Source organism: Poromitra crassiceps (genome assembly GCF_964638095.1).
Source record: "Poromitra crassiceps genome assembly, chromosome: 5".
NCBI lineage: Eukaryota > Metazoa > Chordata > Actinopteri > Beryciformes > Melamphaidae > Poromitra > Poromitra crassiceps.
In genome coordinates, this window is record NC_139642.1 from 63234080 (window position 1) to 63260124 (window position 26045).

Genomic DNA, 26045 nt, shown 5'->3' on the forward strand with positions numbered 1-26045 from the left:
TAAATCCTATTCTGATAATACATACTTTTCTTCTTCCTATTCATTTTTGTTACTTGGTTTCGGAGTGCACAGTATGACTTCCAATCAGCTGTATTGCCAGACTTAATGGCCATTATTTTCACTGTATCCCACTGAACAGTGTGCGAGTTGACGCACTTTACCGGGAGGCACAGCGAATCATTGTCTAGCAGGAAGTTGTTCAAAAAAGGCGTTTTTGAGATACCCGTTCGACTCGGGTCGTTTCCCCGGCCAACTCCTTGCTTTCAGAGCCTGCTTAAAATGTGAAATAGCAAAAGAGCCAACTGTGAAGAATCTGACCAAGGCTCATTGTGGACCACAGCTCAATGGCAGCAACATTTTGTGGTGTTTGAGCAGCTGTTATACCTCACCAAGCAGCTGTTATACCTCACCAAGCAGCTGTTATACCTCACCAAGCAGCTGTTATACCTCACCATACTGCAGAAAGCTCCTTCTCCACGCTCAAGTTGATAAAGTCGTATTTAAGGAGCAGAATGGGACAGGAAAGACTCAGTGGATTGGCTATACTTTCAATAGAGAACACCAGAGGCAGGAAGTTAAAGGAACACTCCACCGGTTTTCAACTAGCTTTGTATCATTCATGCGCAAATGACATCACTGGTCCACAACACTCAAATCAACTGTCAATAACTGTCAAACTAAATGAATGTCTGCAAGCTTACAGTTTTCTGATATACTTACTGATGTTGAAATGACACAAAGCTGGTTGAAAATCGGTGGAGTGTTCCTTTAAGCAGGTTGTGAATGACTTTGAGTGAATTAGTAAGTACATTTCTCTTTGTTATGGAGTGGGATCAGTCATTGTAATCTATAGCAATGTAATAGTTACCTCTCATACGTTGGAAAACGCACACCTGCTTCTGTGTCTGTGATCACATTTGGCGGCTGTGCCATTGATGATGAATGATGAATATAAATGCAAGTGTCATGTGATCAGGTGCTGTCAGTGTCATGTGATCAGTAGGGCTGGGTATCGTTCAAATTTTTTCAATATCGATACCGTTTCGATACTTGGATTTCGATACCGGTTCCTGAACGATACTTTTTTCGATACCAATTTTTAGAAAAATCCATTTGAACAAAAATAAAACTGCATTACACAATGAAATTATTTTACAAATCTTTAGTTTTCCCCCCATCTTAAGTTTTACAGCAGAAAAAATAAAACCTACCGGTACTGTATTTAACATAACTTTAAGTTGTCTAAACTTATTGCCGTCCCTACAAAAAATATTGGAGTACTACAAAGGAAAGAAATGTAAAACAAATAAATCAGTGGAATAGTTTTCAGTGCAAAACAGAGAGTTGCAAATCGGTGTTTAATGCTCACTGATGCAACAGAAATATATTCTTGTTCAAACTGATGAGATGGATCCACTTCATGCATGGAAGACTAGTTGAGCATTGACTAGCCTATCAATAATGGCACAAAGTGAATTCCATTTATATTCAACAAACTATCATGACATCAGCGTTTGTTAACGAGTTGCTAAAAATACATAATGGGCGATAACTGCCCGCTTGCACATAACGTTAACGCTAATTAATTAAACATCTAACACTAGCGTTGCAGATCAGTGTTTAATGCTCACTGCTGCAACAGAACGTCATTCTTGTCCAATCTGACGAGACAGCTCCACTTCATGCATTCACTGACTAGCCTATCAATATAAATGAATTGCATTTACATTCAACAAACTATCATGACATCAGCGTTTGTTAACGAGTTGCTAAAAATACACAATGCCCGCTTGCGCATAACGTTACGGCGCCAATTAATTAAACGATATAATGCTAGCTACAACTCACAGCCAGATGCATGGATTTGTCAGACTGAGGGATCTGATAACCACTAACATCAACAACAGCTTGCGGTAAGCTGACCCACCTCGCGATTATTTCTCTTGTCTGTGGAAACCAGTCCTTGTTGTTTGTTTATTTTCCTGCTTTTCATCATCTTCGCCATAATGGTACTCCAGGATAGGACTAGCTTGAGTGGCTAACTTCTTGTATAGTATATCCGCACCGCCTGGCTCACAACAAACACCCCGGCTAAAGTGGGCGTAACGTTTCTTGCATGCCTCTACATGACAGCCAATCACCAGCCGTATTAGAGCGCGGTGTGCAAGCATGTCGCATGCTTATAGGCTCAATAGGGCTGTTTTGTTTTGGTATCGAAAATTGGTATCGTTTGACAAGGGAGGTTTCGATACCCCTTAGTATCGATGCTTTCATTTCGGTGCCAAGTAAGTATCGAAACTCGATACCCAGCCCTAGTGATCAGGTGCTGACATCATGTGTAACTGTGTTGTTTTCTTAGTGTAGGTAGGCTGGTTAAAGCTATTTTCTGCTGTTGGATAGTTGGAGAAATTAGGCTGTGGTGGTTTGAGTCCACAGGTCAGCAGGCTGTGAGAGATCACCATGGATCAGCATTCTGGCTGCTGTCCATGGTGCTGATCAAAGGATGTTTGTAGGAGGCAGTTGTCTGCTTTGCAATTGTCTGCAGTCATGGGTGTGTGTATGTGTGCTCGCATGGGTGCATGTGTCCGCAACTCCGTGTGTGTGTGTGCCCCGTGTGCGTGCATGTGTCCGCAACTCTGTGTGTGTGTGTGTGTCCGTGTGCGTGCATGTGTTCGCAACTCTGTGTGTGTGTGTGTGTGTCCGTGTGCGTGCATGTGTTCGCAACTCTGTGTGTGTGTGTGTGTGTGTGTGCGCGCATGTGTTCGCAACTCTGTGTGTGTGTGTGTGTGTGTGTGTGTGTGCGCGCTGGTGTTTGGAGGAGGAGGAGGGGAGGCCCAGAGCAAATATTTGTACTGGGGCCCATCTCAATGACGTTACGCCACTGCCTTCTCCCCGTCTCTCTTCACCTCTATTCCCTCACTGTCCCGCTCTAGCTTTCCTTTCTGCTCTCCCCCCTCTCTACCTCCCTCCCTCTCTCTCTCTCTCTACCTCCCTCCCCCTCTCTCTCTACCTCCCTCCCCCCACTCTCTCTCTCTCTACCTCCCTCCCTCCCTCTCTCTCTCTCTCCTCTACCTAGCAGCAGTGTTGTGTGTTGGCTGTATGGTGGTGTGTAGAATACCAATGCCCCTCCAGGCTGCTGCCTCCCTGTCGGGGGTCTTTTCCTGTCCACGTCCCACTTAACCTGCATTAATGCACTGGAGCTGCTCACATTGCTCACTGTTTTATTACAGTAAGACAGTTTGGGCTGTTTTCATATTTCATATTTCATATCAGCTATTTATGTCCGTCACTCGGACCATTTGCAGACCGAATAATTGGTGAGACACTGCAAAGCTCCGCTGGACCACCTACCTTAACTCATTGAGTGCCAAGGACGTCGATCGACGTCAAAGTAAATAGTGACGTAGAGTGCCAAGGACGTCGATTGACGTCAAATGCGTTTTTTGACGGTGGGACGTGGATCAAAGCCTCCTGCATCTCCTGTACAAATATTGTAGCTATTGAAGGTGTATAACCTATTTTACAGACTCATTAGGTGGCGACAGTGCTCTCCAGATTAGAGAAAGGTCTAGAAAACAGCAGGAAAAAGCCCTGTGATGAAAAAGAAACCGTTCATGCTGCAGCCAGAGCCATATAGATGGCTCTGGCTGCAGCTGACGTTGGCTGCGAACAGCAGTCAATCCGCGCCCACAACTGAGCCTCTCTGTCTCTGTCTGTCTGTCTGCATAGTTTCTCCACACGATTAGCCACCAGAAAGGCAGCACCCGACGCCGAAGGGCCAAACCTTTCCCTGCAGTCCGGTTTGGCATTTCCGTGTCGCGCTGGGAGCCGCCGCACAAAAACGGAGCGCTCCGAAAATAGACTGGGTGCGTGTTAGGCTGTGTGTTAGTGTGGGGAGGAGTTTGCAGCTGAGGGGGGGAGAGGGGGGTGGGGCACGCAGGGCAGCACACAACTACACCACGTCACTACATCAGAAAATATTAGCTTCAGACTTAGTGAATGTGCTTGAAATGCTTCATTTCACAAAAGGCGGAATAACTCAGCTTCTAATTTGAAACGTGTCTTTTTGCTCAAAACAACCTATCTTCTCCGGCTCATAACTAAAGAACGGAAAATGGTATCAATAAACTTTTTTTTGCAGATGATAGAAGAGAGTCTCATCGTTCTTTGTGCGTGTTCGGTGTTTACATAGTAATATCACACAATATTCTGTGGGCCTCGAGAAATCACTGAAAACGCTCTGAAACTCTGGCACTGGGAGCGTCCGTTCTCCAAAAGTGGCTGGCACTCAATGAGTTAATGTGCGGCAAACATGCAAGTGAAATCCCAATCAGTAACGTCATGGCGACGCTGGACAAAAACAAATGCACTGGTAGTGGATGATTCCATGGTGCCTGAAAGGGGTCCAGCCGCTATGCCGACCACCCGCAGTGCTGACGTTAGGTTTAGGCGTGGGGGCTGGGAGAGGTTAGGTTTAGGCGTGGGGGCTGGGAGAGGTTAGGTTTAGGGTTAGGGTTTGGGCGAGGTTAGGTTTAGGCATGGGGGCTCCGCCTCGCTTAGCTGGTTCTGCTTCTGGGCTATCGGCATTGCGGGCTGTCGGCACATACTGTAGACTGATACACATAGACCGCCTGAAATGCGCATGTGCGACTCTCAAAAACACAAGATGGAAGCAAGATGGTTCACAGCATAGCATAACAACGTTTATTGTCAACCCAAAAAACAAAAATTCAGTGCCTTGAATGTCCCTACCCAAATCTACGCCCGTGTGTTTCAGGGCAACTCGCATTTACAGAGCTAGCGTATCCCGTCTGGCATCAAAATCATGCACACGCTTTGCACATTACAACAGTCAACGACAAGAGACTGTATGGTCTCACGTGGGCCACACTTCAGACGTGGTGCGCGCTGACGCCATCTCCAAAATAATTTGGAAATAGCAACGTTGGTCGACAGCTCAAAACACCGTAGTTTCACAATAACAGCTCTCAACCAAAGTCTCTTGCACACCTGAGAAGTCTTGTGGCAGGTGCGTAGGTGGAGTAGAATCACTTAGAAAAATAATGGACAGCCACACACTGTCTTCACTTGCTCAAAATTGGAAAATGTAATACACAATGTTTCGGTACAAGACCTTTTTCAAGTATTATTATACTTGAAAAAGGTCTTGTACCGAAACATTGTGTATTACATTTTCCAATTTTGAGCAAGTGAAGACAATAACAACTCTAAAATAGTTGAATCTCAACATCCATTTCAAAACAAATGGAACACAATGGAATGCTATAGAGCTCCACTTTTTCGCAGTTCTGGTTCCACCAGACAATTCCCCATTAATTTCCTCCATAGACATTTTGAAAAATCTAATGACAATTCAATTCTGAGTGAGGACGAGCTGGCATGTTATGTAGCTAGCTATTAGCTGTTAGCCCGCTGCCTGCTGGCTGTAAGTTACCATGTTCGCCGGGCTCAAAACGCCACTGAGTGGCCAACACATTAGCTTGTTAAGCATTTAGAGTCACACTGTTTCCAACCGGGGCATCAGCTTTAAAATCTGTTGGGCGGTTGTTGAGATCTTAGCAATAAGGCGGCTATTCCTTGCAGCTAAGCTACGGAGGGGTACTGCTTCCGGTGTAACTGCTTTTCCGAGCATATCTCCTTGGTGTATCTCAGAATCAGTTGACGTGCGACTACAGTATACAGCAGGCAATCATAGAACGTTGAGAACGTTTGAAATAGAACACCAAGCGCTAAACAGTTAGACAGTTAAACTGACTGGAGGTTAGGTGAAGTGACCTCTAGTGGTTGCCTCTTTTGTGAAACTACTTTGTCTTTAAGCTGCGGACCAACGTTACTATGTCCCAATTTTTGATGCAACTGGGTTGACCTTCTCGCACCCTGCCATTTTCAGTCCCATCCTGAAAATGTGTCTGGGGACGTCCTAAATACCAGCCGTAGTCCGTAGATTCCACTCGCCGACCTTCCGGTAACGATCTCACTTCCACGTCTCCTAAAATGACTTGTGGGCTCTCCTGCCTCTCTAACAGCTTCCTCTCCTACTGACAACACAAGTGCACTTAGCTTCCACCCCAAAGGCCACGGGGGAAATATTACTCTCACTCTGGGCTTCTAACCCCTCCCCTTCCCCTACCCAGAATCCCCCCCAGGGGACAAATTCACTTCCTTAGCCTTACCCCCCCTTCCACACAGGCGCGTGTGCTAGCCTCGTGCAGAATATAAATCACACTTTTAGCTGGTTTCCTCACAGCTGGGGAATTAGCAGGAGATATGACACTGTCTCACCTCCTGTCTCCTCCACTCTCTCCATCCATCCCTCCTCTACCCTTATTTCTCTTCGTCTCCTCAGATATTCTTAACCTTAAATGACTGTTTAGGATTTGGTGGCTGTGAATAACACCTTCTCATGCGAGCCCAGCCTCAGCCTGGTCGGCAGACTAAAAGATCAGCATTGTACATGTAGAATATTGTGGAGTGCGCAGGAACGAGGAGACAGATCTCTGGATCCACCGTATGTTTATTCCCATACTCCAGCAGCTATACACACATACACAGATACCGTATTTCCTCTAATAGTAACCGGGGCCTTTATTTACTGAGCCGCAGAGAGCCCCCGTCCTATATTAGAGCAGAGGCCAGTAATCGAGTGAGGCCTTTATTTCTTAACACATTCACTGCCAGCCGTTTTTTTTTACTGTAGGTAGCTTCTGCCAAGGTTTTTTTTTGAGGATTCTGGCTCATCTTTCAACAGCCGAGGATTATTTTCTGCTAAGATTTTGTGAACACAAAATATCTCAAAAGAACTAATAGAATGTGTGCTTTCTCTGTCTAAAAGAGTTAGTTTGTAGAGTTAGTAGTTATGTAGGCATTAGCACTTGAATACAGCATGGTTTCAGCGTCTGAAAATTTAAGCTGAGATAAATGGCTTTTTGTGAAATTCGATAGAACAGTCACTTTAACCATTCATTTTTGGCATCAGTAAGACGTCAGACATCTAAACAATACTTTTGAACAGTAATTTCCTCCATAACAGCAGGAAACCCCCCTCTCCTTCAAACTCCTCCCTCCGTGTGTGTTCTCCTCCTGCCTCCCTGGCTCTGCAGCGGGCGTGTCACAAGCGAGTTGCTGCTGCTGCTGCTGCTGCTGCTGCCTGTCTGCTGGCGGCCGCTCTTTGGGCGAGTCTGGATGGGCTCGCTCGTTTCTTGGGGTTTCGGTTGAGAGCTTTGATGAAGCTTTTGCGATTCTGGTCTTATTTATGCTGCGTGTTTCAAAGTGTGTTGCACCCATAATCTATTATGCAAATTTGCAATCCCCCACCGCCAGCTCCCTGCGCGAAAGCGAAAGCGTTTTCGCCAATCCATTTTCATGAGAATGGCTTCCTCACGCGGCTGTTTTTGCTTGGCTTTCTCTCGTCTGGAGAGCACTGTCGCCACTTAGTGGATCGGTAAAATAGATTATACACATTCAATACCTCCCATATTTTAATAGGAGATGTAAAAGGGGTTGATCGACGTCCAACCGTTGGTTTCTGCTTGACGAGATATCTCGTCCACGGCAGTGAACGTGTTAATATTAAACTCTCATGGACATACTCCTTTATTTTCATGACTTTTATTGCAACATATTGCATAAAACCAAACAACGCAAATAAATATTGGTGGTCACTCACTCAGTATCCTCCTCCTCGTGAGCCCACGAAATGGCGAGGTAGTGGAGACTGGGTCACGCAGCGCAGCACGGCTGGGCAGCGATAGGATATGGCACGCAACGGGTCGGTCATGGAGGGGCGAAGCAGATGGAGTCCAGGCAGTGAGAGGGAATGATAAATCCAACGGGAGAAGGTAATCCAGAGACGTGTTGATCAGCGGAGGGGAGACAGGAATGAGGAAGTGATCGATCAGTTTGACGGGTAGGCTAATCCAGGCAGAGGATGGTGAGGACGTGTTGATCAGCCGAGGGGAAAACGGGAACGATCAAACAGCAGGGAGGATAGGACAGAGAGACACGGACGAGGATGGGTGGACCAGAACAAAACAAAATAAACACACGAACAGCTAACAATAACGAAAAGTAAGGACGCGGGCAGAAGCGGCAGTCATCAACAACAGACGCCAGCAGTACTCTGACCCGGATACAACGTAACCGGGTAGATGCGTTGTCTTATGGGAAATTTACAGTACCGTATTCATCGTAGTTTTTGCTCCTTCGTTTTTTTTTTTTTGACCCGGCCTGTATTGAGGGAGGGGCCTTTATTTGTCTGCGCAGGCCGTGCCCCCGTCCTATATTAGAGCAGAGGCCAGTAATGGAATAGAGGCCACTAATAGAGGAAATACGGTATGCATTGCTTGTTAGCATAACCCGGCTAACCATATCAACCACCAATCCATGGACTCTTCAATCCCGCGAGGCCCGCTTACTCTCGTCTCTTAAAGGGCCCGCGGGCAATAAGGTGAATGTCTTTCATTGTCTCTGCTGTGGGACCGCCACAATATCAATATTTCAGAACCATACTATGTTGAATATCACGTTTCTACATAATGTGAATATCAATGACGCGCAACGCATCATAATGAGACTGAGTCCCTGGAGTGAACTGCAGAAGTGTCGGTGCAGGAAAACATTGTAATGATACAAAGCGGATTGAAAATGAGCAGGGCCTTCCTCTAAGTAAAAGTAATAAATAGCTCTTTTAAAATGTACTCAGAGTCAACGTTACTCTCTATAAGAATGTTTTACCTTTATGCCAGAGACACACCAGAAACGTCTCCGAGGCAGCGCGCCACGGAAGCATCGAGTAGGAGCCTGACCAACCACACCAGAAGTGCTCTGTTTTGCTCCGCCCCTCACTCTGTTTTGCTCCGCCCCGGTCACAACTTGTACTGACTTCATGCCTGGCTGCACCCGGCCGCTCACGGAGACGATGCAACAGGTAGTGTGGGAGATGATGCAACAGGTAGTGTGGGAGAAGATGCAACAGGTAGTGTGGGAGAAGATGCAACAGGTAGTGTGGGAGAAGATGCAACAGGTAGTGTGGGAGAAGATGCAACAGGTAGTGTGGGAGAAGATGCAACAGGTAGTGTGGGAGAAGATGCAACAGGTAGTGTGGGAGACGATGCAACAGGTAGTGTGGGAGAAGATGCAACAGGTAGTGTGGGAGATGATGCAACAGGTAGTGTGGGAGAAGATGCAACAGGTAGTGTGGGAGAAGATGCAACAGGTAGTGTGGGAGATGATGCAACAGGTAGTGTGGGAGAAGATGCAACAGGTAGTGTGGGAGAAGATGCAACAGGTAGTGTGGGAGACGATGCAACAGGTAGTGTGGGAGAAGATGCAACAGGTAGTGTGGGAGATGATGCAACAGGATGCAACAGGTAGTGTGGGAGAAGATGCAACAGGTAGTGTGGGAGAAGATGCAACAGGTAGTGTGGGAGAAGATGCAACAGGTAGTGTGGGAGAAGATGCAACAGGTAGTGTGGGAGACGATGCAACAGGTAGTGTGGGAGACGATGCAACAGGTAGTGTGGGAGAAGATGCAACAGGTAGTGTGGGAGATGATGCAACAGGATGCAACAGGTAGTGTGGGAGAAGATGCAACAGGTAGTGTGGGAGAAGATGCAACAGGTAGTGTGGGAGAAGATGCAACAGGTAGTGTGGGAGAAGATGCAACAGGTAGTGTGGGAGACGATGCAACAGGTAGTGTGGGAGAAGATGCAACAGGTAGTGTGGGAGATGATGCAACAGGTAGTGTGGGAGAAGATGCAACAGGTAGTGTGGGAGAAGATGCAACAGGTAGTGTGGGAGACGATGCAACAGGTAGTGTGGGAGACGATGCAACAGGATGCAACAGGTAGTGTGGGAGAAGATGCAACAGGTAGTGTGGGAGATGATGCAACAGGAAGTGTGGGAGAAGATGCAACAGGTAGTGTGGGAGAAGATGCAACAGGTAGTGTGGGAGAAGATGCAACAGGTAGTGTGGGAGAAGATGCAACAGGTAGTGTGGGAGACGATGCAACAGGTAGTGTGGGAGAAGATGCAACAGGTAGTGTGGGAGATGATGCAACAACACAACTCTGCAAAAGACCATTTGGCAAGGTGCTCTTCCCGATGCCGATGACTTTTTTGATGCTGATCTTTTGGATACTATTGTACAACAAAGTCATCTGTAAAGTAATGTATATATACTTACAGTACCTGTATATATATGTATATATGTAAAGTAATCTGTATTGCACGCAAAACAATCCAAAAAGTACCCTCAAATTGGATCAAAATGAATTGGAACAGTTTATTGGCACTTTAGTATACATGAGTGTTATACGCATACCAAGGTCAGTGAATGTACTGGTCCAGTGAATGTCGAGTAGCGCAGGTGGCTGATGTGATGTCCCGAGACAGATGGGAAAAACAAAACAAAACATTCATTTCAATGACAACAGCCGACAATGAGGATAAGCTCTTCAAAATCAGGCCAATTGTTGATTCACTTCTCCAAAAATGTCAAGGGTCTCTCTGAAGATCAAATGTTGTCTGTTGATGAACAAATGGTCCCTTTCAAAGGTAGTCTAAAGCAATATATCATTAAGAAGCCATACAAATGGGGATACAAAATCATTGTGCTTTGTGATACAAAAGGCCTGGTGCATTCATTCAACATATACACAGGGAACATTGATCCTGTACCTGGAGAACCTGACACAACATATACACAGGGAACATTGATCCTGTACCTGGAGAACCTGACACAACTTATACACAGGGAACATTGATCCTGTACCTGGAGAACCTGACATTGGTGCAAGACAGTGGACACATTGTCCTACAGCTTACACAAGTCATTCATGGTGGTGTCAATCACATATTGTATTTTGACAACTGCTTTTCTTCCTTGGATTTGTTTGCTGCTCTTGCGAACAAGGGGATACCAGCCATTGGGACTGTGCAGCAAAATCGCCTGCAAGGGTGCAGTTTGAGCACAGACACATATGAAGAAGAAGGGAAGAGGGTAAATGGTAAATGGCCTGCATTTATATAGCGCTTTTATCCAAAGTGCTTTACAATCAGTAGATAGTCTACATTCACCCATTCATACACCAATGGCGGCAGGCTACCACGCAGGGTGCCTACACACCATCGGGAGCAAGGAGGGTTAAGTGTCTTGCCCAAGGACACAACGACAGCAGCTGGGAGGGAGCGGGGATCGAACCGCCAACCCTTGCGTCATTGGCCGACCCGCTCTACCTCCTGAGCTAAAGCCGCCCCAAGAGGGACATTTGAAGAGAAAAAGGTTGTTGTCGACAGTGTAGAAGGGAACGTTGGCAGCACTTTTGCCAGTGCTCAGCCTGTTTCTACCATCAAAAGATGGGACAGAAAGTTGAACAGACAAACAGGTTTGTGTGGAATGCCCAAGCATCATCAGCATCATCAGCCTGGACAACAAGTTCATGGGCAGCGGCGATGCTCTTGATGCACTAATTCAATCAAAAAAGTCCTATCAAAGGTTCTTTTTTCATTTTGTCGATATGGTCGTCGTAAACAGCTGGCTGTTATTTGTTTATTAAAAAGGATCCCGACGCTAGTCTTCTTGGGGTCCAAAACAGTAAATACATTACAATTCAGACAAACAACAAAATAGACGAAACAACGTAGAAACAATGTTGCATGGTAATCAGAAGCTTTCTACAAGTAAAACCAGAGTATGGCGCACAGTCATAAGAGACATATTCAATTTATAAAACAGACAATACAAAAATGACTTTGATGAGATAGAATAAAATAAGGTGGTTAATTTGAGAATAGAAACGTTCTAAGCTTTCTTTTAAACTCAGCCTTTCCTGTTATATCGATGTGATTGTGAGTCACTGGATATTCCCAGAAAGAAGCAGAAGGATTTGCTTGCTTTTAGAACATAAATAGCACACAGGCACTCTGCATGCAAGGCAAGGATATGTCAAGAAGAGAGGGGGCGGCCTTCCTCTTCCTCTGGTGTTGAAAGGGAGAAACAGCGAGGTGCAGCTAAGGCTATTCCAACACTAAGTCTGTACTGATGCTGTGGGTCACTGACCACTGGTTGAAGGGAGGCAACACTGCAAACTCCCAAACTGTAAGGGCCAGACTGTCCTCAAACTGTAAGGGCCAGACTGTCCTCAAACTGTAAGGGCCAGACTGTCCTCAAACTGTAAGGGCCAGACTGTCCTCAAACGTTCACCTGTGCCTCAACAAGAACAGCAACTGCTTTCCAGATTCCCACATGTGACAGATTTCTTCTTGAGAACGAGGGGATACCAGCCCTTATTGGGACTGTGCAGCAAAGTGATTCTGCAGTATTGAAATGCACTCAATGAACCAAACGTCAGATCTACAATCATGTGAAGAGGCGCTCGCATCTCAAGTGGCAAAGCTACAGTATATATATGCAAGAAACTATAATACAGAATGACAGCTGCATTATCATTCTGTGACTACAAAGCCACCATAGCCAACAGGTAAAAATAGATGTTGGTTACAATCAACCCAAGTGAGGGGGAAAAATATGTATTTTTGATTATCCTCTGAACAGGATAGGGCCATAAATAGCTGTTATGGAAATGTCCCAGAGACATAATCTGCTATATTGCACACCACGATTCTTCCTGGTATTATCATGAAGGGCTTTTAGGAAAACTCTCAGGGAAAAGAGAGAGAGAGAACAATTTATAGTCCAGTTGTTTCTTTCTTATTTCTTATTTCTTTCTACAGGGTATTTGAGATACTGTGACTGTTTGTACAGAAACATATGTTGTTATTCAATTTCAAAGCCAGTGGTTGAAAGTGGGCGGCGACGGCTGCAAATGGCCAAATTGTAAAGGCCAGACTCTATTCAAATGTTCAAAGTGCAACGTTCACCTGTGCCTCAACAAGAACAACAAACTGCTTTCAGAATTGCACATGTAACACAGTTTTCTTCTTGTGAATAAAGGGATACCAGCCCTTATTGGGACTGTGCAGCAAAGTGATTCTGCAGTATTATGTTGTATTTGAAATACTGTGATGATGGAACAGCAATGATTGTACAGAAACATTATGTTGTTATTCAATTTCAAAGCCCTGTTTCAGCAATAGCAGTATCAATAAAATCATCTACTATTATACCCAATTATGCCTAATGTCGCTAATTTGAATCATAGCTAAATTTATATCATTGTATGTACTGTATTCAAATTAACCATCTCCACTTAATCTAGCATCTGATTGATAGCAAAACATTTTTTATATATAATTGGAAATAGATTGAAGAGGAGAAGAGGAGGCTTCTGAGAGAGAAAGACAAGAAGCAGATGATCCTGAAAGTGGAAGAGGAGAAGACATGCACAGCAGAGGAAGAGATGAAGACATGTTTAGAAGAAGGAGAAGCTCTGAAGATAGCAGAAGACCTGAGAAAAGAAAGAGAGAAGCTTCTGCAGCACACAGCCTACAGAGAAAACATGCTGCTGGGAAAGAGTGCATCATGAAACACTTTTCAGTAGCAGACTCTACGACGTGTAGAACGTTGATACGTATATCTAGAAAGGCATGCAACGTATTTTTTGTTCTGAAAAGTTTTGACGCATTCATATCATCTGATCGCAGAAACATACAATTGTGACATTTTATTCTGACGTCCAGGCTGCTCTGTTAGAGGGCCACCCTCCTCCACCACCACACCCTCCTCCACCCTCCTCCACCTCCCTCCACCCTCCTCCACCCTCCCTCACCCTCCTCCACCTCCACCCTCCCTCATCCACCACCCTCCACCACCTCCCTCCACCCTCCTCCACCACCACACCCTCCTCCACCCTCCTCCCTCCTCCACCCTCCTCCACCTCCCTCCTCCACCTCCCTCCTCCACCACGTCTGTAAATTGTGGAGTGGCTTGAAAATAAACGAGACTAATGAAATAAAGGGCTTTAATGACGGATCCTACTGCTGAGTAACAGTTTTAATTAGCGCTCCAATTAGCCTCCTGTTAGAGGAACAGCATGCTGCTAATCCTGCCCTGCTCTGAATCCATATTGTTACGAAGCAGAGTGTGAGTCCCGTCAAGGGGGGGAGAACAGGGGGGAGAACACAGCCTCCTCGCCTCTCTTCCAGGCGACGTTCAATTCATTATTTTTTTCCCAGGATATTTTTGTCACTCCACCTCCTCTGATGTTCAGAGGCTGCTAACCCCCCCGCTTCACCGCCTCCCACACACGCGCGCACACTCACGCACACGCGCTCACACACACGTGGGCGCACACACACACACACACACACACTCAAACACACACGCGCTCACACACACACACACATGCGCTCACACTCACACGCACGCTCACGCACGCTCACGCGCTCTCACACACACACACACACACACACACACACACACACACACACACACTAGGGGCTGAGAGGGCATGGTGACTTTGTACAGTAAGAAACTCTAGCAAACAAAACAATACTTAACTTTCAAAGTGTCAACGGAAATATGCAACTACAGTCAGGCTTTTCTTCTTTGTTTGGAGACGAGAGAGCGCTGCAGAGGAGCAGTTAAAGTTCAAATCCACCATAAAACCCTTTAATAAAAATACATCTATTGCACATTGTTTTTCATTTTGTGTGGTTTTTATTGTTCTTATTCTCCTGGATGTTGCCCTGACCGCTGCAGCGGGATGGACAGGTGGATTGAGTAGCAGCTGTATGCTCTAGAGCTGGGTTGAGTAGCAGCTGTATGCTCTATGGCTGGATTGAGTAGCAGCTGTATGCTCTAGAGCTGGATTGAGTAGCAGCTGGATGCTCTAGGGCTGGATTGAGTAGCAGCTGTATGCTCTAGGGCTGGATTGAGTAGCAGCTGGATGTTCTAGAGCTGGATTGAATAGCAGCTGGATGCTCTAGAGCTGGATTGAGTAGCAGCTGGATGCTCTAGAGCTGGATTGAATAGCAGCTGGATGCTCTAGAGCTGGATTGAGTAGCAGCTGTATGCTCTAGAGCTGGATGAGTAGCAGCTGTATGCTCTAGAGCTGGATTGGGTAGCAGCTGGATGCTCTAGAGCTGGATTGAGTAGCAGCTGTATGCTCTAGAGCTGGATTGAGTAGCAGCTGTATGCTCTAGGGCTTCTTGTTGTAGCCAGTGGAGGTGCCCCCTGCAGGCCAGTCGAAAAATGCAGGTTTGAGACTCCGCATTGGCTTCACGAACGGAGCTACGAGCTACCCCCTTGGTTATATGGAAAGGCTTGTTTACTTAACTACCTATTTGCACTGCCAAGTTTGAGGTGAATGTGTTGATAGACCTAAGATAGCATCCCTGTGAGCACTGCATATTTAAAGATGCAAATCCTGAAACCCTCAGAAGGTCCTTGAAGTTTAGTAAATGAAAGTCCAGAAATAATGAGTTATGTGCTTATCTTTTGAGAAAATCCTGCAGCAAATTGATTAGCCAGTATTGGCTAATCTCATATGGCCTTTCAGGTCTACTTAACACGAGACATTCTGCAGTCTGTATACTAGGATGATAGAAAGCAGACAGGTTGTGTGGTAAAGCAGACAGGTGATGTAGTAAAGCAGACAGGTTGTGTGGTAAAGCAGACAAGTAGTGTTGTAAAGCAGACAGGTTGTGTGGTAAAGCAGACAAGTAGTGTTGTAAAGCAGACAGGATGTGTGGTAAAGCAGACAGGTTGTGTGGTAAAGTAGACAGGTTGTGTGGTAAAGCAGACAGGTTGTGTGGTAAAGCAGACAGGTTGTGTTGTAAAGCAGACAGGATGTGTGGTAAAGCAGACAGGTTGTGTGGTAAAGCAGACAGGTTGTGTGGTAAAGCAGACAGGTTGTGTGGTAAAGCAGACAGGATGTGTGGTAAAGTAGACAGGTTGTGTGGTAAAGCAGACAGGATGTGTGGTAAAGCAGACAGGTTGTGTGGTAAAGCAGACAGGATGTGTGGTAAAGCAGACAGGTTGTGTGGTAAAGTAGACAGGATGTGTGGTAAAGCAGACAGGTTGTGTTGTAAAGCAGACAGGTTGTGTGGTAAAGTAGACAGGTGATGTAGTAAAGCAGACAGGATGTGTGGTAAAGCAGACAGGTTGTGTGGTAAAGCAGACAGGTGATGTAGTAAAGCAGACAGGTTGTGTGGTAAAGCAGACAGGATGTGTGGTAAAGCAGACAGGTTGTGTGGTAAAGCAGACAGGTGATGTAGTAAAGCAGACAGGTTGTGTGGTAAAGCAGACAGGTGATGTAGTAAAGCAGACAGGATGTGTGGTAAAGCAGACAGGTTGTGTTGTAAAGCAGACAGGATGTGTGGTAAAGCAGACATGTTGTGTGGTAAAGTAGACAGGATGTGTGGTAAAGCAGACAGGTTGTGTGGTAAAGCAGACAGGTTGTGTGGTAAAGTAGACAGGTTGTGTGGTAAAGCAGTAAGGTTGTGTAGTAAAGCAGACAGGTGATGTAGTAAAGCAGACAGGATGTGTGGTAAAGTAGACAGGATGTGTGGTAAAGCAGACAGGTGATGTAGCAAAGCAGACAGGATGTGTGGTAAAGCAGACAGGTTGTGTGGTAAAGCAGACAGGTGATGTAGTAAAGCAGACAGGTTGTGTGGTAAAGCAGACAGGTGATGTAGTAAAGCAGACAGGATGTGTGGTAAAGCAGACAGGTTGTGTTGTAAAGCAGACAGGATGTGTGGTAAAGCAGACATGTTGTGTGGTAAAGTAGACAGGATGTGTGGTAAAGCAGACAGGTTGTGTGGTAAAGCAGACAGGTTGTGTGGTAAAGTAGACAGGTTGTGTGGTAAAGCAGTAAGGTTGTGTAGTAAAGCAGACAGGTTGTGTGGTAAAGCAGACAGGTTGTGTGGTAAAGTAGACAGGTTGTGTGGTAAAGCAGACAGGTTGTGTGGTAAAGCAGACAGGATGTGTGGTAAAGCAGACAGGTTGTGTGGTAAAGCAGACATGTTGTGTGGTAAAGTAGACAGGTTGTGTGGTAAAGCAGACAGGTTGTGTGGTAAAGCAGACAGGTTGTGTGGTAAAGCAGACATGTTGTGTGGTAAAGTAGACAGGATGTGTGGTAAAGCAGACAGGTTGTGTGGTAAATCAGACAGGTTGTGTGGTAAAGTAGACAGGTTGTGTGGTAAAGCAGACATATTGTGTGGTAAAGCAGACATGTTGTGTGGTAAAGTAGACAGGATGTGTGGTAAAGCAGACAGGTTGTGTGGTAAAGCAGGCAGGTTGTGTGGTAAAGTAGACAGGTTGTGTGGTAAAGTAGACAGGTTGTGTGGTAAAGTAGACAGGATGTGTGGTAAAGCAGACAGGTTGTGTGGTAAAGCAGACAGGTTGTGTGGTAAAGCAGACATGTTGTGTGGTAAAGTAGACAGGATGTGTGGTAAAGCAGACAGGATGTGTGGTAAAGCAGACAGGATGTGTGGTAAAGCAGACAGGATGTGTGGTAAAGCAGACAGGTTGTGTGGTAAAGCAGACATGTTGTGTGGTAAAGTAGACAGGATGTGTGGTAAAGCAGACAGGTTGTGTGGTAAAGCAGACAGGATGTGTGGTAAAGCAGACAGGTTGTGTGGTAAAGCAGACAGGTTGTGTGGTAAAGCAGACAGGTTGTGTGGTAAAGTAGACATGTTGTGTGGTAAAGCAGACAGGTTGTGTGGTAAAGTAGACAGGATGTGTGGTAAAGTAGACAGGTTGTGTGGTAAAGTAGACAGGTTGTGTGGTAAAGCAGACAGGATGTGTGGTAAAGTAGACAGGTTGTGTGGTAAAGTAGACAGGGTTGTGTGGTAAAGCAGACAGATTGTGTGGTAAAGCAGACAGGATGTGTGGTAAAGTAGACAGGTTGTGTGGTAAAGTAGACAGGTTGTGTGGTAAAGCAGACAGGATGTGTGGTAAAGTAGACAGGTTGTGTGGTAAAGTAGACAGGTTGTGTGGTAAAGTAGACAGGATGTGTGGTAAAGTAGACAGGTTGTGTGGTAAAGTAGACAGGGTTGTGTGGTAAAGCAGACAGATTGTGTGGTAAAGCAGACAGGATGTGTGGTAAAGTAGACAGGTTGTGTGGTAAAGTAGACAGGTTGTGTGGTAAAGTAGACAGGATGTGTGGTAAAGTAGACAGGTTGTGTGGTAAAGCAGACAGGTTGTGTGGTAAAGCAGACAGGTTGTGTGGTAAAGCAGACAGGTTGTGTGGTAAAGCAGACAGGTTGTGTGGTAAAGCAGACAGATTGTGTGGTAAAGCAGAGAGGTTGTGTGGTAAAGTAGGTGGTGTGGTACTTCTGGCTTTTCAGGGACCTCATAATATTGTCAAATCAGGCAGAAATAAACAATCATGGTCAGCCAATTTCAGACATAATTTTCAACCGCTGCCCTCCATTAAACATAAACCAAGCAGGTATTGTTGAATAGGTGCAGACAAATAAAAAGAGGCAACATCTGCGCCTACAATGAAAACAAGGGTTACAGGCAGAACTTTATGAACACATTTTATTTTGCTAAATGACTTTCTAACAGCCAAAATAGGCTGTTTTGTCTCTTTGGCCTCAATCCAATTTCTATTCTGTTCAATTCATTTCCTGTCCCTGCTCTGCATCCCCTTTCTGTTGCCTTTTTCTCCTTCCTCTTACTGAACATGATGCCAGTGAAAATAGTGATAAATTCACAAAGACAAACCACTTTACACGTCAAGAACCAAATTGGCAATAAACCCACAAGGACATGGCAGGTGAATAGGGTAAAACGTGTAACAGAGGAGGTTTTTCCAGTGAGGCATAGGAGGATGGTCCTCCTCTATTAGATTGGGGATTTTATATAAAAAATATATATATTAAAAAAATATATTTTTTATTTTTATTTTTATATTTTTCATTTTTCATATTTTTTTTTATAATAAAATATCAATCAAATGTGTTTTTTCTTATGTGCAGACGCTCATTTTTTCATTCATTATATAGCTCCATGCAGACGAGTCACTCTGCCCTGGTCCCAGCATGGGGGAGGGGATTAAAAAACACCCGCCCTGTGGGCTTGATTTATTTGGTAATTTATCTAATGAAAAAATAAGATTGGTTGAAAAAGACTTGCAATTCACAGAAAACAGTGAGAGTGATGTGTTTTCCAACGAATCAGATTGAGGAGGAGGGGAGCTCTACCTTAGCCCGTGAAACCAGGTGAAACCCTAATTGGTTGTTGTTTGATAGATAGATTGCTTGACATTGATTGACATTCTGTATTGTCCAATGCTGATGAATACGTCTGAAAATCGGCAACGTTGTTCCACTGCCTGGTCTGTCGTCTCTCACGCTGAATCAAGGAGGTGAAATCCACTGCTTGACCTGACAGGAAGGATTTACTGAGACAGTAGCAGCATATCATATTTCCCTCTTATTTTTATTTACTTTTTTATCAATCAGTAAGTGTTCACAAGCCAGACAGTCGTTGATATTGGATTACCACCAAAACGAGTTTCGAGTTGCGGGGAGACGAGCTGCGCGATACGGGCTTTTTGCAATGTCAGAAAACTGGAATATTTGCAACGTCTCGACTGCAGCGTTTCCCCTACAGACAGCACGGATATTCAAGTAAGTCAATTGATTTCAAGTTATCCGAACCTTCTATTAAACTCGGCGTGGAAATGGTTCACCGAGCAGCGCTATTTTTGTCGTATTGAAGTTTCATCCTGTAATTTCTTATACTAAAACCCGCGAACTTTAGATTCACACATTTTTTAACTGAATTTGGCCTGTAAATCGATAGCTGACAGCGGGCTCAATTTTAAAGCTTGAGTGGTGATCTTTATATCATATGAAAGTAGAAGAAATAAGGAATCGATTGGGATGAAGCATGTCAACCTAGGATGTCGGGAAGGGGGGGGTAAATAACGCTCCAAAGTTGATAACTAAATGAGTAGTGCAGCACTGTTCACAGGAAGACACACTCTCGTTCCAGATGCAATTAAGTGTAATTTAACGCTATTTGACAACAGTTTCTGCCATAGACTTTGTCAAGTATCATACAAACAGTGCAAGACAGCCATTATAAAGACAGGTTAGCTGATTGAATGGACAACACCTGTCTTGTGAAAGCACACCTGAGTGTGAGACATCATAGGATGAATCAAAACATTGATGTCACAGGTAGGCTGTATACCATAATATATCATGAATCTATGTGAATAAATAGATTTATATAAATAGTAATCACAGCCTAATGCATAGAGATAAATCCTGAAACCTTCTCGCAACAGTTCTAGCCTAAGCCAGTGGTTTTCAAAGTGGGGTCCCCAGCAAAAAGGGGGGATAATCTATTTTCACTATAATTCCATGCCATCCATAAGTAACACAATCTAAGATAGTGTAGAAGTGAGTAACTAGGCTAATTATAACCATAACAGCACAAATAATTGACAAAAATCTCGAAATAAATATACAGTATTTACTCTGAGAAATGAAATAATGAGAAAAGGAACAATTATTGATGGTTAAAACTGAATAATGACATCACAACAGTCTAATCCTAATGCTAATTTAAAATGAGATTTGGGCGTTTTGGGCAAAAACTGCTTGTGGGTGAGAGTATCAGCAGCAGAGCACACGTCATATTTTCCCTGGGACCGCCTCAGGTGCCAGGTGCTGTTCCGTCCTGTAGTCCTCTCACTGGGTGCTAATGCAATGCTCCTCACTGGGTGGAAAGCTAAGAGGCTTGACAGCATGGGAAACATGGCAAATACACGCGCGCGCGCACACGTGAAAAAAAAAAGCCAAAAAAAATTTTGGGCTGTGACATTTTTTTGGGCGGTGACCTTCGGTCGCCGCACTAGCTTCCTCCCCTGGTTCCAAGCTCACCAGCCACCACTGACGTGTAAGTAATATCACCATGAAACTTGATTACTTACATTAAGACAATTATTTTGTGTATTACCCGTTTTCTGAAATTGTATGTTTATATATTCAAATGAGGTATTATCTACTTAAATATGCACTAATTCGCATACATTTATCTGAACATTGGATAAAGCCAGGTTCAAAATTCTTGTTTCATTTTGTTGACATTTTAGAGCCAAAGGTTTATTTCATTTGTTTCTTGACGTGTGTGTGTGTGTGTGTGTGTGTGTGTGTGTGTGTGTGTGTGTGTGTGTGTGTGTGTGTGTGTGTGTGTGTGTGTGTGTGTGAGACACATAGACGTGTGTGTGTGTATGAGAGAGAGAAGGAGAAAGTGTTACTGCAGAAAGTACCTTCAAAGTCCGTGGCCTGTTGTTAAAGGTAGCCTATTAACTAGCAAATCTTGTTAACACTTAAGTTGAGATTTACGTTGTTATTTTTTTATTATTTATAATTGTTGTTCAAACAGCTCTGGTCCAGTCAAGCAGCACATTTGTGCACTGATATTGTCAATTTGGGACATTTTGTTTTTGAAAGAATTGTTGAAATAAAATCCACCCATTTGTTTTTATCCGATTCATCAAAGAAATACTCGACAGATTAATCGATTATCAAAATAATCGTTAGTTGCAGCCCTATTGAACGTTTGAAATACCCTAACCCTATGCCACAATTTCAGCTCAAAAATTGTTAAATGGAAACAGGTTTTTTGGTGGGTTTTTAGTTAGGTTCAGTTGTAGGGTCTGGATTAGGATTAGAGGGTCTGAGACCGAAGGGTCGCAGAAGGGGACCCCTCTCCCGTGCCCCACGCCTAACCCTAACCCAGACCCTAACCTCTCCCACCCCCCACGCCTAAACCTAACCTCTCCCACCCCTCTAAAAACTCCCACCCCTGTAAAAACTCCATTTAACAATTTTAGAGCCGAAATTGTGAAGTAGAAACGTTTTTGGCTGTGGACCAATGTTACAATTTAATTTTTTTCTAAGAGACTGTGTTGGGTAAAAGAGGGTTGGGGGCTTTTTCATGACTGCCTGTTGCGGAGAGTGTAGACAGCGCACACAGCCCCCAGTACCCCCCCCCCCCCCCCCCCCCCCCGCGCAGTGCATCTGTATGCCATTGTCCTAGATTGCTGGTGAATGATGATGATATGTTTAAACACAGTAGGAGCTCCAGACTCGGGTTCGATGAGGCATGTCGAGAACAGGTTGTCTGAGCGAGAGGAGAGCCGCAGCCCAGCAGGGCTTTCCAACGCTTAATCCAGTCATTCCCAACCTCCAACCTCCGCCTGGGGGACTCCTGCCGGGAACACGGCCCGGGGCACCGCACTCCACTATCCATCAAACAAGAACGTGCCGTCCTGTTCCAAGACCACCTCGCGTTAGTAGCCTTCAGCTGCCTTCCCCGCAGGCGACGGCTTCTTTTGTTCTGGTCCGAGATGTGATGAGTCGCCCGGAGCGCCGCACGTTAAGCTCAGGCCTCTCTCTCCTTCACACCTCTCCCTTTCTCCTTCCCCTCTGCCCACTGCCCAACCTTCATCCAGTTTGCACGCCACAATCACATGTTGACATTGTACCTTTCTGCAATCCACGGATACATAGAATATCACGTTCTGAAGCAAAAATACGTTCTACATAACGTGTTTATTAACGTCGTACACATCATACAGTCACGGTGGCCAGTAAGGTGTTGTGGTCGGGGTGGATGGAGGGTAAACCTCGCGTCACCAGGCTCTTCTCGGGGAGAAAGAGCCTGGTCTGCGTTTACAAGGGATTTTGTCACTCGGCCTGTTTCCACCCTAGACCCCACCCTAGACAGGAAACAAGCAGCAGAAACAGAATAAGAAAATCAAACAACAAAAGATGGACATACCAAACAAAGTTTTGGAACTAGTTCTTGTAGAAACATCGCGGATTCACAATATCACATATTTTAAGCCAATACAGAAGCTTTAAAAAAAAATCTGACTCTAGCTAATGTAACCTCGCCGCCATTTATTTTATATTATTGAGATTGTAGATTTGCAGAAACTTAAAACAGACATTTCATTTCATTTCAAATTGACGTTGAGATTAGATCTGTGGATTTTGCAGAAACATATACAATGTCTTTTTTCTGGCAACTGGGTTGCTTCACCCCCTCTCCCTGCTTTATCTGATCTCTGGTTTAAGTCATGCTTTCTTGGTGTGTGTGTGCATGCGGGCATGCGTGTGTATGTGTGTGTGTGTGTGTGTGTGTGTGTGTGCGTGCCTGTGTGTGTGTGTGTGTGCATGCATGCACGTGTGTGTGTGTAGATCCCTCCTCCTCTGTCGCCGCCTTGACATCTCCTGCTCCAGTCTCAGTGATCCCAGTGATGTTTGGCCGTCCCTCCCAGGCAGCATCAGTCCCTCCCAGGCAGCATCAGTCCCTCCCAGGCAGCATCAGTCCCTCCCAGGCAGTATCAGTCCCTCCCAGGCAGCATCAGTCCCTCACAGGCAGCATCAGTCCCTCACAGGCAGCATCAGTCCCTCACAGGCAGCATCAGTCCCTCACAGGCAGCATCAGTCCCTCACAGGCAGCATCAGTCCCTCACAGGCAGCATCAGTCCCTCCCAGGCAGCATCAGTCCCTCCCAGGCAGCATCAGTCCCTCACAGGCAGCATCAGTCCCTCACAGGCAGCATCAGTCCCTCCCAGGCAGCATCAGTCCCTCACAGGCAGCATCAGTCCCTCCCAGGCAGCATCAGTCCCTCCCAGGCAGCATCAGTCCCTCCCAGGCAGTATCAGTCCCTCCCAGGCAGCATCAGTCCCTCACAGGCAGCATCAGTCCCTCACAGGCAGCATCAGTCCCTCACAGGCAGCATCAGTCCCTCACAGGCAGCATCAGTCCCTCCCAGGCAGCATCAGTCCCTCACAGGCAGCATCAGTCCCTCCCAGGCAGCATCAGTCCCTCCCAGGCAGCATCAGTCCCTCCCAGGCAGTATCAGTCCCTCCCAGGCAGCATCAGTCCCTCACAGGCAGCATCAGTCCCTCACAGGCAGCATCAGTCCCTCCCAGGCAGCATCAGTCCCTCACAGGCAGCATCAGTCCCTCCCAGGCAGCATCAGTCCCTCCCAGGCAGCATCAGTCCCTCACAGGCAGCATCAGTCCCTCACAGGCAGCATCAGTCCCTCACAGGCAGCATCAGTCCCTCCCAGGCAGCATCAGTCCCTCCCAGGCAGCATCAGTCCCTCACAGGCAGCATCAGTCCCTCACAGGCAGCATCAGTCCCTCCCAGGCAGCATCAGCCAGCATGAGTGTTGCTATTGGATTAAACCTTTGGACATAAACGCTCCATCTGCAAGTCGCCAGTGGCAGGAAGAGCATCTCCCAGAGAGAGTCCTGAACATCCAGAGACATTCAGTCAGCGTGGTCCAGACGAGGGCGTGTTCCAGCACCAGAGAGTCCTGACCATCCAGAGACATTCAGTCAGCGTGGTCCAGACGAGGGTGTGTTCCAGCACCAGAGAGAGTCCTGACCATCCAGAGACATTCTGTCAGCGTGGTCCAGACGTGGGGGTGTTCCAGCACCAGAGAGTCCTGACCATCCAGAGACATTCAGTCTGCGTGGTCCAGACGAGGGCATGTTCCAGCACCAGAGAGAGTCCTGACCATCCAGAGACATTCAGTCAGCGTGGTCCAGACGTGGGGGTGTTCCAGCACCAGAGAGAGTCCTGACCATCCAGAGACATTCAGTCAGCGTGATCCAGACGTGGGGGTGTTCCAGCACCAGAGAGTCCTGACCATCCAGAGACATTCAGTCTGCGTGGTCCAGACGAGGGCATGTTCCAGCACCAGAGAGAGTCCTGACCATCCAGAGACATTCAGTCAGCGTGGTCCAGACGTGGGGGTGTTCCAGCACCAGAGAGAGTCCTGACCATCCAGAGACATTCAGTCAGCGTGATCCAGATGTGGGGGTGTTCCAGCACCAGAGAGAGTCCTGACCATCCAGAGACATTCAGTCAGCGTGATCCAGATGTGGGGGTGTTCCAGCACCAGAGAGAGTCCTGACCATCCAGAGACATTCAGTCAGCGTGATCCAGACGTGGGGGTGTTCCAGCACCAGAGAGAGTCCTGACCATCCAGAGACATTCAGTCAGCGTGGTCCAGACGTGGGGGTGTTCCAGCACCAGAGAGAGTCCTGACCATCCAGAGACATTCTGTCAGCGTGATCCAGACCTGGGGGTGGTCCAGCACCAGAGAGAGTCCTGACCATCCAGAGACATTCAGTGAGCGTGGTCCAGACGTGGGGGTGTTCCAGCACCAGAGAGTCCTGACCATCCAGAGACATTCAGTGAGCGTGGTCCAGACGTGGGGGTGTTCCAGCACCAGATGCCCCCGGTTTAGTAGTCCCCACCCCCCAGGCGGGAGCGACAGCGAAGAGGCTTACCTCCAAGCTTCATAACAACAAAGTGACCGTTTTATAGCCACTTCCTGCCTGGGTTTAAATGGCCGTCCAGGGAAATAAACCAGATTCCAGAGAGGTAGTCAGTGTGTGGAGGGGGGCCATGATAGCTCAGTTTCATTAGCTCAGTTGCTCCACCACCTCTGTCGATCTGGGAGAGTTGTAGACTAGCACATGCTTTCCTCCGATACATATGCAGTCGCCAGCTTCTTTCCTGACAGCGACAGAGTTTCACTGACAGGATGTACTGTAGCGTGTGGGAGGATCACACTATTCCCCCCAGTTCCCCTCCTCCCGAACAGGTGCCCAGAGGCGGCGCTAGTGCAGCAACCAGGACTCACAATTGAACCCGGGTCTCTGTGCAACCAGTGAACCTGATTTTCTACCCAGCCAGATTTTCTGTCCAAATGTGTCGCATGATTTGCTTCGATGTTTGCTCCCTGTGTTGACACGCTTCCACAATTCGTGACACCAAGTTAGAGATATTTGACATGTCCTACTTGTAGTTACCACTAGCAGGCAGATGTTAACTTTGTTCCCAGATGGCAGCTCACATTTTTACGATAAATCCGACGTGAGGTGAAGGCACGGTCTGTACCATGTACAGGCTATCTGCGGGGTCTTGAAAAGTATTAAAAGTTGATCAATCAATTTCTGGAAAATTAAGGCAGCTTAAAAAGTATTAAAAAGTCAAATTGCCATATGAGAGGTATTACATTTTGTAGCTATTGTGCTGATTGTGTTAAATGGGCATTTCATCTCATATCG